The 13,120-nt window shown below is 41.4% G+C and overlaps 1 protein-coding gene across 1 annotated transcript in view; it reads right to left on the bottom strand.

Annotated features, from left to right (window-relative positions):
- LOC138978295 (uncharacterized) overlaps window positions 1-13,120 on the bottom strand; it is a 55,163-nt gene that overhangs the window by 41,113 nt on the left and 930 nt on the right. The window lies entirely within an intron of this gene.

Here is a 13,120-nt window from a genome sequence, read left to right as displayed (position 1 = left end):
GGGGAGCATCGGGTAAATTCTTCCCCCTAACCCGCGGGGGGTGTTGTTTGCTTTTTTAAGATAGAATTTCTGTTTATTGTTTTACCAATATTTTTGTTTGTTACAGGAATAGAACAAAAGGTCAATGACATCTATTTCTAACACAATGCGACCTATGTTAAATCTACACTATGGGATTTACCCATTCTAAGAACAGAATATTGATGGAATGTAGTACGAAGGCTACCACAACGCAACCGTCTTAATCTTGTTTCTTTCATTAAACTGGTAACATTGTTTTTGTGCAAGCTCGAAACCGAATTTATATTTCCAAAATAGTGCTGTAATAGGTTTGCCTACTGTGTTTTGTTAAGGGGGGAAAAAAAGAAGTCTGTTTACGGTATCCCGACCGACCCTATTTTTTCGCGCGACCCTAGACTTTTGGGGGGCATTTGGGGGAGAAAAAAAATGTCTTTGTCTTTTGGCAAAATAACTTAAAAATATGTGTGTTTTTTTTATTTTTTAATAAAATACAAATTCCCGACATACCGACCCTATTTTTTGGGCCTATGTTACCGTAAACAGACTAGTTTTTTTTGCCCAAGGATTATTCGGATCTGCAGGGAATTCATGAAAAACGTTTGACAGCAAATGTGTGTTGTTAACCCGTGATTTGGACCAAAAAAAAACATTTTACAAATCACGTCGAACCTAAAACCGCGATTTGTAAAAATGTAAAAACATCGCATTCCACAAAGTAATGCATGCCTTTTATTATTATTAATTTTGCTTGTTTAGAGCCTCAACGCTGAGTGGTGGGGGTGGTTTTAGATCCACATCCCAGTTTGGTGCAATCCCATTTTGCCGCCGTCCCATATTTTGCCCCATCCTATTTTCGCGACATTTCACAAGCCAAGCGTCATTTTACTAACATGTCATAACAATAGCGCGACATCCCATTTTGACACCATATCCCATTTGGCCGTCGTACCGTTTCACCGCCATTCCATTTCGCCCCCATCCCATTGTCGCGACATTTCACAAAGCCAAGCGTCATTTTATTACCGTGTCATAACAATAGCGCGACATCCCATTTTGACACCATCCCATTTTTGATTTATTCTTCTTGCCAAGCGTCACTATACTACTATACTGCGTTATTCAACTAGGAAGACATTCTGTTTAAGCGAAATCCCATTTTTTCCACAATCCAAAATGTCGCGAAATAGGGATGGCGGCGAAATGGGATGACGGCAAAACGGCATGGCGACAAACTGAAATGTGGCGCTAGTGGTTTGACACGGTGGTAAAATGACACTTGGCCTGTGAAATGTCGCGAAAATGGGATGGGGGCGAAATGGGATAACGGGGAAAAGGGATTGCGCCAAAATGGGATGTGGAGCTAATGGTACATGACATGGTGGTAAAATGTGAAATGTCGCGAAAATGGGTTGGGCCATGGGGGCGAAATGGGCTAACGGCGAAACGAGACTAATAGATCCCTTGACTGTGGGGTAGCGCGACTCTGTTACTGCTAGCTTTCCACTGGGAGGAAGCGACCCGAATTTCCAAGCGATGGGACAAAAAAGTAATGACTTTTTTTTCTTCTCAATAGATCCCTTCACTTTGGAGATGATGAGTTAAATATCGGGCGCATTTACGTGATTTGTAAAACTGTTTTACATTTTTACAAATCACGGGTTAACATGTGTGCCCAAAGTGGGTATCTGATTCGATTGGCTGCGGACCTGGGTGCACGAAGCGGACGTTCTGATGGGCTGTTATGACGGTTAGCCCTGAGAGAGAGAACGAGGGGAGAGAGAAAGAGGGAGTGGGGGGTAGGGGTGGAGGGGGTAGGGGTGGAGGGGTAGGGGGGTAGAATCAGAGTATAACGGCGTGTGTCTATCTGTCTGTGCATGTTTGCGAGTGGCGTCACTGATTCTGCAAAAAGCATGCATGCCATGTGTGTGACCTGTGATTTTTGAGAGTGGATGCTAACTCTAACCCGAGACTGTATGAGCCATTTTACACTTTTTCTAATCTAAGTCTAACTCTTTTTTTTAAGTTGAAAAAAGGGTTACATTATTCGGTTTTGTTACATTATTCGTTGTATCAAAACTAGGGAACGAGGAGTGTGTTTTTCACATAGAAAAAATAGGTCTTTATCTCCCTCTCGATACTCTCAGCTCATTCCCATAAATATGTGTGTAGCAGTCGAAGCGCATGCTATGAATCAGCGAGTAAAACAAGAACAGAGTTTAGGCGATATCAGTAAAAGTCATGAAAAATAGAAGATATCTCCTTCTTTGTCTGTCTGTTTGTCTCTCCGTCTCTTTCTCTCTGTCTCCTCCCGCTCTATCTCTCTCTTTCGGTTTGTCTGTCTGTGTGTGTGTGTGTGTGTGTGTGTGTGTGTGTGTGTGTGTGTGTGTGTGTGTGTGTGTGTGTGTGTGTGTGCGTGTGTGTGTGTGTGTGTCTCTCTCTCTCTTTCTCTCTCTCCACCACTCTCTCTTTCTGTCTGTCTCTTTCTGTCTCTCTCTCTCTCTCCACCACTCTCTCTTTCTGTCTGTCTCTTTCTGTCTCTCTCTGTCTGTGTCTCCACCACTCTCTCTCTTTCTGTCTCTATCCCTCTGTCTGTCTCTCTCTCGCTCGTGATACACAGCCATTACCTAATGGTCGGGTGTACAAAATCAATACGATACCTCGAACTGGGGCGTTTATCTACAGTACTTGCGCAAGCAAGTCGAACACGCAAAACTACAGAACAGAAATCTTAATCGTTCAGAGTCGCTTAAATATTCAACAAAGTGCATTGACCTCCCTGTGCGGTACGTCACTACCTTGCAGATGCTGGTCATGGATTCATAGATGGTTTTCTACAATCTCAGACATAGATAGGTCAGACACAATGCAACTAGTCAGAAATGGTTACCCTTCTGTTTTTGCGCAGTGTCACTTGAACTGTGTTATTTGTGACCTCTGAAAACAAATGTTAGTCAAGAAACAAATTGCTGAATCTGCACCCAGCGCAATCAGTAACACATGTAGATCTTCGTGTCCCTGTTTAAGAATTTGGCCGTATATGCTCAGACATACCCTTTCATAAACTTGCAAGGCAAAACGACAAAGATCGACCGTGTGTAGGAACTTGGCAGTCAAGTGGAAATTGGAGAGCACGCGTCTTAGTTGAGGGAGAAAATGACATGACAGTCCTGTCGCCTCTCTTATCAACTGACATGACAGAGTCCAAGGGGAGACAATGAAAGACACTCTATAGGGTACATGGACATTGCTAATTCTATATTGTTCAAGGCAAAAGTTTATGTAAACAAATAGTGTGCAAGCGTGGACCAAACGGAACATGAGATCGTGTGAGTGGAATAAACGATGGACTGATGGGCAAGCCTCATCCTGAACGCAGGTCAAAATGAGTTCGGCTCATTCTCTCCCTGACCGGACGCTACAGTCCTACGCGAATCTATCAAAACAAAAATACAGAGTTATCTCCCATATGGTTTTCGCGAGCACTGATCTAAATTTGAGATCAGTGTTCGCGAGACGAAAATGATTGCAGATTGGCCGACTTCGACAGTGATCTCCGTTCTGTTCTTCACAGTTAATTATGATAAAGACATCGTTCTAAGGTCAAAACAAGTCGAAATTTTGGGACTGTTGCCGGAAGGAGACCGTAATAATTATATGGTTTCATCACTGTCAACTGGTTACAGAAAAAATCGTCTGCTCCAGTGAATGCCGAAACCAAACGGTTGATTATCAGGTGACACTTTTGCCATATTTAGAGTTGTTTGCACAGTAAATACAGCCGCGAAAAATAGCTCGCTTGAAACTGTCTTACATATCAATTCCTTTGTAATTTAAAAATTACAAACCACCATGAAAAATCATTATCGACGATCGCGAATCTGCTTATATCAATAATACATTACAAAAAGCTCTAAATATGTTAAAAAAAAATCGGTTTCCTTGCCAGACAAGGAAACTCAAGGCATCCTGTCAGGGAGAGAATGAGCCGAACTCATTTGACCTGAGTTCAGGATGGGGTAAGCCTGTGCTACGCTAACTGTACAAAGATAATTCAGACAGACATACAGACAGAGAGACTGACAGACAGACAAACACACGGACAGACAGAAATAGACCCAACCTGCAGACGGAAGAGACAATAAACATAGGTTCGAACGCACACGCATTGATCAGAATATTTGTTCGCTTGTAATCTATCTACATGTACCACTCTTTTGATGGTTAGGCCAGTATTTTCAAAAGAATCATTTCATACTGTTTGTAACATAATAAACTTCGACCAACAATGAAGTCCACAAATCCAAAACGGATGTCGATCATCCTTTGTATGAATTTGCTCCTGCTTCAATTCTCCCCAAAACACACACACACCCACAGACCACCACACAGACCCAACCACCCATCCCCCTCACCCCCACAGAGACAACCACTTCCTCTCCTCCAAAACCAATCTCAGACTAAGAAGCTTATAATAATAATAATAATAATAATAATAATAATACGAGACTTTATAACGGGCACATATCTCACCACAAGGCGACTGATGGCGCACTCAAACACAATCTTTCGCATTAACAACTCAAGCTTAGTACAGTAGCAATTTCCCTTCATCAAAGACTGACACTCTCGCCCCTACAAAAAAACTTGACAGAAACTGAAGCTTAGTAGAATGACTGACACGGCAGCAAAGAGGGGAGGATGACGGGGTGGAGATAATGAGGGGGGAGAGGGGAGTTGAGGGGTATAGAATCACAAATGCAATGATGACAACAAAACTTCGGTTGTTCCACAGAAAGACCCGTTTTGCCGCGGCATTTCTGTTATTCCGCGGAATAACCGAATAAAGTCATCATCCGCTAAGGATATCGGGTGTCCATTTCTGACGACCGTTCAGTCTATTCAGTCCATTACCTGGCCACTGTTGACCTACCTGTCTGCATCCTAGTCGGCCATTGTTACACGCTTCCACTTAGCAACCGTCTTAGTAACCATTGTCTGGCGGAGAGGGAGGGGTGGTGCTGGTCGTGCGGGAGAGCGGGTGAGGGTGGATGGATGCAAGAAGTCGCTTTGTTCGATAGATGGTAGGTAATATGGTACGTTGTGGACTGGCCAGTCACAGCAGGTGCGGTCAAACTATGTTGTATAAAAGTATCAGCTTTCCTTAACAATGTATTTATCACGCATACACGCACATTAGCACGCATGCGCAATCACACAAGAAAGCACGCACCTTCAAAAACACCCACCCTTCCGACATGTATACAAAACAAGAACACCTCTTTCAACCCGGCCCACCTCTCTTTCCCAGAAAATGAAGAAAACTGTATTTATTTTCTAACACTATCTCCCTACCAGTAAGTTATATTACTAAATCCTCTACAACTCTTTCTGTTGCCAACAATGACAAGTCACAAACAACATTTAGGCCATAAAAAAAGAAACAAGAAGAGCAAACGCTCGATCGAGTCACTTTCGCAGTTCTGAATATTATATGAGGCATCAGATGGACAGGAAGAAATTGCTATTCACAACACAATACAGATGTAAATAATTTGATGTAAAGAATAATCCTATAAAGTTTGAATCAAATCCGATGAATAGTTTCAGAGATATGATATTTCAATTTTTTTCCTTCAAGACATACCTGTGACCTTGAAAAAGGTCAAAGGTCACCAAAGCAGACGTCAAAGTGTAGAGGTCACTGGGAGTCACGTTCACATAAAATTTGAGCCCGGTCACTTTTATAGTTTCCGAGAAAAGCCCAACGTTAAGTTGTGTGTTGCCGAACAGAAAAGGCTAGTTATCTCCCTTGTTTTTCTGATAACGTTCGTAAAAGGCTACAGATGTAAATACTTTGATGTAAAGAATAATCCTACAAAGTTTCAATCACATCCGATGAACTTTGTCAAAGATATAAAATGTCTAATTTTTCCTTTGACGCTGACCTGTGACCTTGAAAAAGGTCAAAGGTCAACGAAACCATCGTTAAAGTGTAGAGGTCATTGGAGGTCACGACTAAACAAAATATGAGCCGGATCGCTTTGATAGTTTCCGAGAAAAGTCCAACGTTAAGGTGGTGTCTACGGACGGCCGGCCGGACGGCCGGCCGGCCGGCCGGCCGGACAGACTAACACTGACCGATTACATAGAGTCACTTTTTCTCAAGTGACTCAAAAAGGTGTGGTTACGGTAACCCGACCTACCCTATTTTTAGGGGCCGACCCTATAACTTTTTATTACATTTGTCAAAAAAAAAAAAAAAAAAACCGAGTGCAAAAAACGCAATGAAAGCGAAAGCGCCCGTGTCGCACACTTATTTCCCTGTCAGGTAGGTTTAATTTGTACACATTAGAAAAAAAAGTGATTGCCTACCTTCCTACCCTATTTTTTTGGGCTATGTTACTGTAACCACACCTATTTTTTTTTGGGCCTAACATAGCCAAAAAAAAATAGGGTAGGAAGGTAGACAATCACTTTTTTGTTTAAAACTTTTTTTTGTAATGTGTACAAATTAAACCTACTTGACAGGGAAATAAGTGTGCGACTCGAGCGCTTTCGCTTTCATTGCGTTTTGTGCACTGGTTTTTATATTTAGTCAAGTTTTGACTAAATATTTTAACATCGAGGGGGAATCGAAACGAGGGTCGTGGTGTATGTGCGTGTGTCTGTCTGTCTGTCTGTCTGTCTGTGTGTGTGTGTGTGTAGAGCGATTCAGACTAAACTACTGGACCGATCTTTATGAAATTTGACATGAGAGTTCCTGGGTATGAAATGCCCGAACGTTTTTTTCATTTTTTTGATAAATGTCTTTGATGACGTCATATCCGGCTTTTCGTGAAAGTTGAGGCGGCACTGTCACGCCCTCATTTTTCAACCAAATTGGTTCAAATTTTGGTCAAGTAATCTTCGACGAAGCCCGGGGTTCGGTATTGCATTTCAGCTTGGTGGCTTAAAAATTAATTAATGACTTTGGTCATTAAAAATCGGAAAATTGTAAAAAAAAAAAATAAAAATTTATAAAACGATCCAAATTTACGTTTATCTTATTCTCCATCATTTGCTGATTCCAAAAACATATAAATATGTTATATTCGGATTCAAAACAAGCTCTGAAAATTAAATATATAAAAATTATTATCAAAATTAAATTGTCCAAATCAATTTAAAAACACTTTCATCTTATTCCTTGTCGGTTCCTGATTCCAAAAACATATAGATATGATATGTTTGGATTAAAAACACGCTCAGAAAGTTAAAACAAAGAGAGGTACAGAAAAGCGTGCTATCCTTCTTAGCGCAACTACTACCCCGCTCTTCTTGTCAATTTCACTGCCTTTGCCATGAGCGGTGGACTGACGATGCTACGAGTATACGGTCTTGCTGAAAAATGGCAGCTACTTGACTAAATATTGTATTTTCGCCTTACGCGACTTGTTATATTTAGTCAAGTTTTGACTAAATATTTTAACATCGAGGGGGAATCGAAACGAGGGTCGCGGTGTACAAATTAAACCTACTTGACAGGGAAATAAGTGTGCGACTCGAGCGCTTTCGCTTTCATTGCGTTTTGTGCACTGGTTTTTATATTTAGTCAAGTTTTGACTAAATATTTTAACATCGAGGGGGAATCGAAACGAGGGTCGTGGTGTATGTGCGTGTGTCTGTGTGTCTGTCTGTCTGTCTGTCTGTGTGTGTGTGTGTAGAGCGATTCAGACTAAACTACTGGACCGATCTTTATGAAATTTGACATGAGAGTTCCTGGGTATGAAATGCCCGAACGTTTTTTTCATTTTTTTGATAAATGTCTTTGATGACGTCATATCCGGCTTTTCGTGAAAGTTGAGGCGGCACTGTCACGCCCTCATTTTTCAACCAAATTGGTTCAAATTTTGGTCAAGTAATCTTCGACGAAGCCCGGGGTTCGGTATTGCATTTCAGCTTGGTGGCTTAAAAATTAATTAATGACTTTGGTCATTAAAAATCGGAAAATTGTAAAAAAAAAAAATAAAAATTTATAAAACGATCCAAATTTACGTTTATCTTATTCTCCATCATTTGCTGATTCCAAAAACATATAAATATGTTATATTCGGATTCAAAACAAGCTCTGAAAATTAAATATATAAAAATTATTATCAAAATTAAATTGTCCAAATCAATTTAAAAACACTTTCATCTTATTCCTTGTCGGTTCCTGATTCCAAAAACATATAGATATGATATGTTTGGATTAAAAACACGCTCAGAAAGTTAAAACAAAGAGAGGTACAGAAAAGCGTGCTATCCTTCTTAGCGCAACTACTACCCCGCTCTTCTTGTCAATTTCACTGCCTTTGCCATGAGCGGTGGACTGACGATGCTACGAGTATACGGTCTTGCTGAAAAATGGCAGCTACTTGACTAAATATTGTATTTTCGCCTTACGCGACTTGTTATATTTAGTCAAGTTTTGACTAAATATTTTAACATCGAGGGGGAATCGAAACGAGGGTCGTGGTGTATGTGCGTGTGTCTGTCTGTCTGTCTGTGTGTGTGTGTAGAGCGATTCAGACTAAACTACTGGACCGATCTTTATGAAATTTGACATGAGAGTTCCTGGGTATGAAATCCCCGAACATTTTTTTCATTTTTTTGATAAATGTCTTTGATGACGTCATATCCGGCTTTTCGTGAAAGTTGAGGCGGCACTGTCACGCCCTCATTTTTCAACCAAATTGGTTGAAATTTTGGTCAAGTAATCTTCGACGAAGCCCGGACTTCGGTATTGCATTTCAGCTTGGTGGCTTAAAAATTAATTAATGACTTTGGTCATTAAAAATCTGAAAATTGTAAAAAAAAATGAAAATTTATAAAACGATCCAAATTTACGTTTATCTTATTCTCCATCATTTGCTGATTCCAAAAACATATAAATATGTTATATTCGGATTCAAAACAAGCTCTGAAAATTAAATATATAAAAATTATTATCAAAATTAAATTGTCCAAATCAATTTAAAAACACTTTCATCTTATTCCTTGTCGGTTCCTGATTCCAAAAACATATAGATATGATATGTTTGGATTAAAAACACGCTCAGAAAGTTAAAACAAAGAGAGGTACAGAAACGCGTGCTATCCTTCTTAGCGCAACTACTACCCCGCTCTTCTTGTCAATTTCACTGCCTTTGCCATGAGCGGTGGACTGACGATGCGGTCTTGCTGAAAAATGGCATTGCGTTCAGTTTCATTCTGTGAGTTCGACAGCTACTTGACTAAATATTGTATTTTCGCCTTACGCGACTTGTTTTTCTTTTTCTTTTCTTCTGACAAATGTAATAAAAAGTTATAGGGTCGGCCCCTAAAAATAGGGTAGGTCGGGTTACCGTAACCACACCTATTTTTTTTTTAAGGCCTTATCAACCTAACGTTTTACTGTGAAAATGAATGTCAAGTGCGACTTTTTACCAATGTTATTTCCCACAGCTCGTATGTTGTTTTTCGTTCTTTCCCCCAGCTTTAGTTGGTATGGCAACACGAATTAAATGAGACAATGATCGATTTTTGTTTTGAAAAAAAAGAAGAAGAAAAATGGCTTCGGCAACATAAAATAACGTGTCTGAGCTTACAGGAGACATACATCAACCTATTTTCAGGTAGAAGCATTACCGTGTCACCTGACTGACTGACTATTACGGTTTAACGTCCTCTTAGACCAGTTGGCCTATATTGGGACAGGTATTGGTAATACGCTGAGGATATGGTGTGATACTTTGACTCGAACAAGCCCGCTGTGGCTGTCTTCTTCGACACACCAGCATTGGGTTTGTCTTGTCAAAGTATCGAAATACGATCATGATAATCAGAGACGAGAGATGATGCATGCGTGTCTTCGTGTTTTCCAAGCCCTGAGACTTTCGCTGTGAACTTGGGATCTTTTTCGTGCGCATGTGTGCACACGGGGGTGTTCGGACACCGAAAAGAGTCTGCAGAAAGTTGACTCCGAGTAATAAATCTCTCGCCGAACGTGGGGTTCGAACTCACGCTGATAGCGACCAACCGGATACAAAGCCAGCGCGCTACCAACTGAGCTACTTCCCCGCCCTCCGTGTCACCTGTATACTAATGAATAAGTAAGCAAAGGGAAACAGGGAGAGGTCTTTCAGACATAGAATTCCAATCAGATTTGTACCTCAGTTTTCCACTGTCGTTCTGTGGAACGCTAAACGAGGTATTTTCCCCTGTCTCCAATTCTGCCTTTGTGATTAGCACAAACACAGAATCACATCTATCTCTCTCTCCCTTCCTTTCAGAGTCACACTCTCTCTCTCTCTCTCTTTCTCTCTCTTTCTATCTCTCTCTCAGAGTCTCTCTCTCTCTCAGTCACTCTCTGGCTGGCTAGTTTAAGTTTAACGTCCTCACAGGAACAAGAGCCTATTAGGGACATGAGGTGTTTAAATGCTAAAATGTGTCACTCTCTCGAGCTATGTTTCTATTTTCTTTCTGATTCTCCCCCTCTCTCTGTCTCTCTCTCCAAATTTGATTTGATTTGATTTGATCTCTCTGTGTCCTTTATGCACCTCTATCTAGTAGGCCATTTTGTACGAATTATCACACCCCCCCATCAACCTTAGCATACCAAGTAACACTTTCACGCTCATCGTTTTCTACAAGTTTATTTTCTGCGCCGACAAAATGGAAAACCAACAGTAGCCGAAGTGGGAGCTAGTACTTGTATGACCGCAGTCAGAATATTGATTGGGGAGGTAAATTAATCTCCCCCAGCCTCTCCAAGACAAGCGAGCCATCATGGATTCATTACTGTGCCCATTTCCTGCCTCTCGCTCCTGGCTCTGTGGGGTGGCACCCACCTGAGCTCACGACAGATACAAGGTATCAAATTGTGCGGGGGTTTAAGATCAGGGAGCAGCGCACCCGGAATAAAGGCATGGCAAGTATCCCCCCCCCCCCCCGCCCCCCAAGAAAAAAAGAAAGTTTGTCTTCGATGACAAGGCCAACAAATAAAAACAATAAAAATAATTAAGGTACCGAATTCTGTGGGGTTTTAAGACCAGCGAGTAGCGCACCTGAGTTAAATATCCCGTCCTTCGAGCGTATACCATCATGTTGATCACCAAATATCTGTCCAGAATTAAAGGCACAGTAAGCCTCCCGTAGACCATCACAGATACTGTCAGGCTTTTACACACAGTAGGCCTACACACATCCTTTCATTTCAACGCTCACCAAACGGGAACATCCTAGGTGCCCTACGTAAAGAGCGAGCAATTTTCAAAGAATTAGTTTTGCGGAGAGAGTGTCAGAGACAATCGGACCGTGGTGCGTTTTGGCGCTAGACCTAACTTTTAAAATCTAAATAATACATTGACAGCTTGTTACACAAACATTCTTAAATCATAAAAGAATTCTTTTTTTTATCAAGACAAGATCAGTACAATTCGAAGTTTTGAAAGTTTGAAAAAAGAAAAGCCTGGAAGCAGGGTCACCCAAGGTCGTGGTTCTCGTGGTTCCTCTGAACAGTCAAAAGCAATCGCTAGAGTTCTTGTGAACCACAGCCGTTTGTTTCTTGCATAGTCAGAGGTATTTAATAACGTGCTATAGCAGATAAGCTCACAGCGAGTCGCATTCAAATTACTAACTGACGACTACATTGTGAAAAAGGGAAACTTGATCACACGAGTTCACGATGGCTCAGGGGTAAGATAAACCACGCAAAAATAAATTCTTTGAAACACCAGACAGAATCTCACCAACACTCATACTAACGCTGTCGACATGATAGCTGATCGAGTAGGACAAAATTCAGCCTAATTTACTTAACACTACTTCAATCCAATCTATCACGTTTAATGATATTGCCAGACAGCCACACATGATACTAAAAATAAACGCATAACTACTTATGCAACAAAACAGATAAGCAGAAAAGGATAGCAGCGAAACAAAAGTCCGTTATTTTCAGGTTTGTATATTTTAATTTCGTCTTCTTCGCACCTGAAGTAGGGGCGGACGAGGGGGGGGGGGGGGCACAGGGGGCACGTGCCCCCCCCCCCCCCCCACCGAAAAAAAAAAAAAAAAAGAAGAAAAAAAAGAAGGTTTTTCTATGCTGATTCTATGACCATTTCTAAGTTCAAATGGCACCAGATGGCACCATTTTGCTTCTTTGGGCAAAATTATTTTCCGGGGGGGCATGCCCCCGGACCCCCTAGCAAATTCGGGCGCTTCGCGCCCATCATATTCACTTTCGATTCAAAGTGCCCCCCCCCCCTTACAAAGCAACTGATCCGCCCCTGTGAAGTAGCCTATGAGTATGTACAATGTTGCTCTGACAAAGCAAGCTTGCGTGGGCGTGGCCGATTGAAATAAATTACCGCGGCTAATTAACCGACTTATTGGGGAAAAAAAGTTAGCCTTGGTTGTTATCATGTGACATATTGAACAAAGCAAGAACGACGACGACACGACTTCAGTGGAAAGCCTACCTGTTCCGGGTACAGTGGCAGTGACAGTGATACTTTTCTATCCTTGTTGCAGTTTGCCCGGAGCTGTTTCTGTTTCAGTCTCCCGGTGTTGTGTATAGTTGTCAAAGACATATGCAGACAAATAGACAAACAGACAGACACAGGCAGACAGACTAACAGACAGTCGGACAGACAAGCAGGCAGGCAGGCAGGCAGACCGATAGACAGGCACACATTTTCTCTCTCTCTCTCTCTCTCTCTCTCTCTCTCTCTCTCTCTCTCTAATGACTGTATCCTCATCATCGTCATTATCATCAATAACGTGTGCATACAGGTGTTTGTATTTTAATTGTTTACTTCCGTAGTGTTTCTGTTTTTAGAATAAATTGATAGAGAGAGAGAGAGAGAGAGAGAGAGAGTGTGTGTGTGTGTGTGTGTGTGTGTGTGTGTGTGTGTGTGTGTGTGTGTGTGTGTGTGTGTGTGTTCGACCCCAGGACAGATTATACGAAAAGGCCCAGCCTTAAATCCTAATCCTTGTAAAATAAAGGTCAGTTCAGTTCAGTTCATTTCATATCTTACTCTCTCTCTCTCTCTCTCTCTCTCTCTCTCTCTCTCTCTCTCTCTCTCTCTCTCTCTCT

The sequence above is a fragment of the Littorina saxatilis genome, linkage group LG10, assembly GCF_037325665.1.
Source record: "Littorina saxatilis isolate snail1 linkage group LG10, US_GU_Lsax_2.0, whole genome shotgun sequence".
NCBI lineage: Eukaryota > Metazoa > Mollusca > Gastropoda > Littorinimorpha > Littorinidae > Littorina > Littorina saxatilis.
The sequence above is the reverse complement of the archived record's forward strand: the minus strand, read 5'-3'. Positions and strand labels throughout refer to the sequence as shown.